Source organism: Hyaena hyaena, unplaced genomic scaffold (assembly GCF_003009895.1).
Source record: "Hyaena hyaena isolate Hyena2069 unplaced genomic scaffold, ASM300989v1 scaffold_377, whole genome shotgun sequence".
Classification (NCBI taxonomy): domain Eukaryota; kingdom Metazoa; phylum Chordata; class Mammalia; order Carnivora; family Hyaenidae; genus Hyaena; species Hyaena hyaena.
This window is the reverse complement of record NW_024081010.1, coordinates 1,688,988-1,695,013: the sequence shown is the minus strand read 5'-3', so window position 1 is coordinate 1,695,013 and position 6,026 is coordinate 1,688,988. Positions and strand designations below refer to the sequence as shown.

At 41.3% G+C, this 6,026-nt stretch overlaps 1 long non-coding RNA gene across 1 annotated transcript; it reads right to left on the bottom strand.

Annotated features, from left to right (window-relative positions):
* Positions 1–3,608: 3,608 nt before the first annotated feature.
* Positions 3,609–5,435, bottom strand: LOC120244280. The gene is made up of 3 exons (XR_005531522.1): positions 5,319–5,435; positions 4,404–4,472; positions 3,609–3,684 (listed from the first exon to the last, which is right to left on the bottom strand). It is a non-coding gene; the product is annotated as an uncharacterized LOC120244280 (long non-coding RNA).
* Between the last annotated feature and the right edge of the window lie 591 nt (positions 5,436–6,026).

Sequence of the window (6,026 nt, the reverse complement as noted above, 5' to 3'; positions counted from 1 at the left end):
GACATTTCCCTTCTAATAGCTATATACTTCAAAATGATCCACATTTTCAGAGTTGTATTTTGTCACAATATTCCAGGCAGAGTTCCACCACGTCATCCTATGAAGCACAGTCTTTAGGGAGTTGGCCATGCCTTGTGTGCACAGAGTGGAATGTTGGCTAATTGCTTTTGAACATCATGTCTGCTAGGCAGTCAGGAGAGACAGGGAGACCACAGTCTGCAGTATGCATGCTTGTTCCAATGCTCTCACGCTCAACAGTGTCCTGATGTGGATGGCAAATTTTGTGATCACTCTCGTTATGGACAGCCTTGTGAGCTGTTTGTTGAGCCTCTCATCTGCCCTTGAAAATCATAATTTCCGTTTTAAAAGGGAGTCACTGTGATAGCTTCTTTACAGGCATTATTCAAGTTTAATCTCAAATAGATTTTTGAGGCAGATGAAAATATTTAATGATGAAGAAATGGTTTGGGAACGTGCCCATGATTTTGTCTGAAACATTATCACGTTGATTATCTCACCCGCTGATTTCACGAACTCACTCATACCCCGTCATTGACAATGTCTGGCCTCTCAAAACATTCATATACATGCAGACTCCTAACATCTGTGTAATCCATCCCACTTACTCCTAGCCTCTTCTAATAATATCCTACTATGACTAGCAAAGGTAATAAGGATTCAGAAATAGACCTCATCTTTGTTTTGCACTCAAAATCTGTTCTTTTTGGGAAGTTTCCTTGTCCCCTTAGCCTAGATCACTTTTGCTTCTTGCACACCTCCTGCACACTCAAAGCCCCTTTCAAAGCAGTTATCAGTTTAGAAAGATCTTTCTGATGAAGGAGTCTATCCCTAGTGTTCTAAGCTCCTCGAAGGTAGGCAACACTTTGTTTTTTCTTTTAATTATTTCTCCCCCAAGCTTATTGTGTGAATAACACTGTCACATTAATAGACATTCAGTAAGTGTTGGTGGAAGACTCATTGGCGAGATCACTAGAACAGCCAGAGGAGGGGCGCCAGCACTCCCCATCTATTATGAAGAATTCTGCAGAAACAGATGAGGGTGGCTTGCTTTCTTCAGAGGGTCAAACCTGCACTCACAGAGCCAGAATACCTCTGGTTTTTGGAAGCGGGTATAAAATCCTGCTTCAGATAAACTGCAGGTGTCCTTCTTGAAAAAGTCTTCATTCTATCACTTCGTTTTGCTCCAGGTAACTTGCTGAGAACCTGGACCCTCACTGAAGTCCTTTCTCATTGTTTTGCCCCAGCACAAAAGTTTAGCCTTTATAACAATGATTTTGTCATATCATAATTATTTCCATAGTTTTATCACTGTGTAGCTTGAAAATGGCAAACAGAAACACACACACACACACACACACACACACTCCTTTGGGAGAGCAATTATTCATATTGAATAGTGGGGTAGGGGTGGGCATGACAGAGAGCCATCAAGTAGCGAAATGTCCCCACCCCCAAAGAGCCCTTTTAAATGTCCACAGTGGTATGATTTTAAGCAGTGCTTTTATTATTTCCATTTTATTGCTGGATAAATCATCTCACATTGAAATAAAGGGAATGTCATAAACTAAATACCCGCACTGGTTAGAATGTTCCTCTCCTTTGAAATCACCAACAACCTAAGGAAATGTTTTAAATTGATGCAGAAAACCTAATATTTCTATTTCAATCCTGACTCTAAATGAGGGAAGTCTAGAAGATGGTTGCCCCAGGACCAAAATTCCATCCATTTTCTTTCTTCCTCTAACAATACTGGACTTACAGTTTTTAAAATAGATGTTCTGGGGGGCTCCTGGGTGGCCCAGTTGGGTGAGCATCTGACTCTTGATTTCAGATCAGGACAGGATCCCAGGGTTGTGGGATGGAGCCCTGTGTCAGGCTCCATGCTGGGCATAGAGCCTGCTTGAGACTCTCTCTCTCTCCCCCTGCTCCTCCCCTGGTCATGCTTTCTCTCTACAAATAAATAAAAATTAAAAAACAAAAGAAAGAAAATGGAGTGCTTTTCAAAACTCACAATTTTTTAAACTTTACAAATTTGATTTTTTTTAAATCACAACTACATCTCACTCTTGCATCGGTCATGACCGTGCTGTGCACAAACATAGGTGTCTAATGAAATATTTTCCTTCAAGCTGCTTTTATATTTAGAGGCAGAAACAAGGGCATAAAGCATAGGTTGCACTTGGCATTGTTATTCGATTTGATTAATCCTTAGGGATGCATTAAAGCTACAGAGTCAGAATTCTCCAACAGTTCAATTAAGGAAGTGATATGAAACAAATGTATCCAGTGGCTAAAAATCCTTCCTCCTTTTCAATCATCCAACTATTTACCTACACAAGGATCTTCGTTGTATATGATCAGGTCCCTACCTACCTCCATAGCTTTTCCTTGTGGGTAAGAAGAGGGTAGAACTTAGTAACTAAGCATGTATATTTCAATTTAAAAAAATTCTTGCTTTAGAAAACACAAAGAACCTTGTATTTAATTCACAAATGGACCACATTAAAAAAATAAAATTCTTATTATTTACAGTTTTCAATCCTCAGAGAGGACATTAAGCATGCAGAGAAAACAAATACAGTCTCCGAATTTAATTCTAGTTGCATTATCTCTTGTTGTTCTTATTTGTATATCACAGCCTGAAGCTTCGATATTGTTTGTATATTCATCTATCAGGCAGAATGTTCGGGGGAAAGGAATCACAAAGACCCATAAGAAAAGTCATTCAACTTCTGAGACTTGTAGGTTAATTTAACGCAGGGAGAAAACTATTTTAAATGTGATGGTATACTAAAAAATGAGACTATTTAGCATTGTGTTTCCCCTCCAGCGAACCAAAGGGCACTTGGTCCTGTGTTTCAATTTCTTTTCTTTCTTAAATTATTATTTAAACAGGACAAAAATAATGTAGTGCAGAACAAGTGTCATTAACTCTAGAAAACTAAATAGCAAATGAGCCCATTTCAATCAAATGCCTAGGATTCTTTTAATCAAGTATTTGTTGTGTGCAGGCCAGTGCTATCTAGCCTCTATAAACTACCTCTGGCCCCTTTGGAACCTTCACTTTACTTCTTTTAGAGATTCTGTTGTTTCTGTGTACTTTTTTTTTTTCTATAAATGTATACAAGAGCGAAACTGTCTTAGATGTGTGTGTGTGTGTGTGTGTGTGTGTGTGTGTGTTTCTATTTTTTGTCCAGTTTTACTACTGCATTGTCAGTAGCCCAAAGAGGTTAATTGACTAGCTTCAGGCATCTTGGGAGTTGGGGCCTGGATTAAGAATTAGAACGAAGGAAAATGTTGGCTTCCACTCTTTTTCTTCATCATGAGAATGCAGGTCTCGGCTGAAGATCTTATCAAAAGAAACGGAAAAGTAATCATTTCTTTGCTTTGAACTGTGTTGGTTAGAGGGAACTTAAACTCACTCCCGGGGCCAAGGTGTCAAGCCGATATATTATCCCACACAAGGATATATCCATTGTATATGGATGGATGGATTGTTAAAAGATTTCCCTAATTGGCAAATGCCTGTGGTAAGTGTCCATTCACCCACAGCCAAAGATCACAAAACATACCAGAAAGTCCTTTAGCATTTAAAGGGATGCATTCAGAGACCTCAGATAACCCCCAGATTCCTTCTGATTGTGGTTGTGACAGTGTCCTCATCTGCAAAGAGAAATGATAATATCTGCCTCACATAACTGTTGTGAGGACCAAACTAGACAGTAAATCAGAGGACAGCAAGAGAGCCACAGTAAGGTCCCAGCTCTGGGTAATTTGCAAGTGTAAGTCCAGAAAATGGGGATCCCTCTGGAACTGCCTCTGTTCAAATCCAAGGCCAACTCATGGGGTTTCCTAAGAAAGATAGCAAAGCCAAGCCAACAGAAAGTATTATTTTTTCCTTAAAAGAAATTCCTTAAGCATCCTTCTTAAGCGTCTTCATGAATAAGGCAATGTCATGCTGGTACTGGTCAATAACACACTAGTTAATTCAATCCAATCACACTTTCCTTAATTCTCTTTATCTGTATTTACTAAATGGAAGCCACCGTCCCCCGCTCTCTCCCAGTTTATTTGTTCTTCTTTCCTGTTCGCCCTCCATCCTGCACCTTTTGACTTAAAAATAGAAATAATTATGCCAATATAATTAGCAGCAACGTCTCTCTATCTTTTTCTAATGTCTTTCTTTAATTCTGTACTCTCTCACTATTGCTCTATCTGGGGAAAAGAGAAAAAACAAACAAACAAAAACAGACCCTTACTAATTTACCAAATTCAAGCAGCATTTATTGACCTCTGGGCACTGGGCTTGGTGCCAGGCACTTCCCATCGATCCCATCATCTCCCTTCACCTTACCCAGGTGTCAGTCCCATAGGCTCTGTACCTGCTGAAGCCACTCCTGTCCCGGAAGAAGACCTGCTCTGCCCTCTATTTCTCCTTGGTGTCAAAAAGTCTGGAAAATGTAGCATCAGTTTGCAGCATCAGTTTGCTACTGCTTATCCCTAATGACTAAGCACAATGAACACTTTCTATGCACACATTATGCCTGAGATTTTAGCTTAACAACCATACATGAAGTCGGCCCTGTCCTCATTTTGCGGATGAAACAGTTGACTGGCATGCCCAAGCCTGATGACCAGAGAGTGAAAGAACAGACTTTCAAACTCAGTCCTTCTGGCCCTGGGATCCCTTATTGATTGATTGATTGATTGATTGATTGATTTATGAGAGAGAGAGAGAGCAGGGGAGGGTCAGAGAGAGAGGGAGACCAGAATCTGAAACAGGCTCCAGGCTCTGAGCTGGCTGTTAGCACAGAGCCCGACACGGGGCTTGAACCCACGAACCATGAGCCAAAGTCCAACACTTAACTGACTGAGCCACCGAAGCGCCCCCCTGGGATCCCTTCCTTAACCAGAAGCTTTACATGCTGCCCCTCAATTACTGATGTGAATGCTGAGAATTTCTTAAATTCTTTTTTCTTTTTAAGTTTATTTATGTATTTTAAGAGAGAGAACATGAGTGGCAGAGGGTCACAAAGAAGAGGGAGAGAGAGAATCCCAAGCAGGCTCCATACTATCAGTGCAGAGCCCAGCACAGGGCTCAGTCTCACAGACCATGAGACTATGACCTGAGCTGAAATCGAGAGTCAGATGCTTAACCATCTGAGCCACGCAGGTGCCCCAGGGATTTCTTAAATTCTTGTACCTAGCTTTGTCCCCACCTTGTTTCAATGTTTAACTTCAACATTCCTTCCTAATCTCAGTGTAGAGACCCTAATTAGTATTCTTAAGATACCTACCTTTGTCTTTGCTTTATCGTAAGTGTTTGAACTCCTGAGTTCTGGGGAAATTTGGAAGGGATCATTTTGGGCTCCACTGCAGTGACTTTCAATGACAGGATGCAGCAGCCTTTCTGTGCAGTCCCGAGAGAAGGAAGAATTCAGCAAGTTCATTGTTAGGGGAGGGAAGGTGCGTGCTCTGCGGGGTTCAGGGGAGGAAAGTGATGGTCTGACTGGGCGCTAGGAAAGCAGGGGTCATCCAGAGGGCACTTACTTGCTAGATGAGACGAGCCCAGTGGCCCTGCGGCCACTCACCTGCAGCCAGCAGAAATGTGGCAGCTGTCTTTGGTCGCCATCCTGAGAGAAGGCACCGTGGTGTAATGTGAACTCAACCCTCCAGGAAGGCAATCTCTTTCCTCACATCAAATACGTTTAAAGTTCACATACCCTAGGAAGGGATACTCAGTAAGCACATATCCTAACATTTAATCATCTCTAACTCCTTTTGAAAGAGTTTCCTAACACCTAAAAGGAATTAAGGAATAAAAATTTATGCTTAATCATAGCTTCTCAGGAGACGTCCATGGCTAGAAGAAACATCACTATGGACTGCAAGAAAAAAAAAAAAAAAAAAGAACTTATTCTTGTTGTCTTTGTTACCCCAAGTCCTACATTGAGGATCCACTGGCGATGGGAAGGTCAGACACTCCACCTGGGACTGGGAACCCT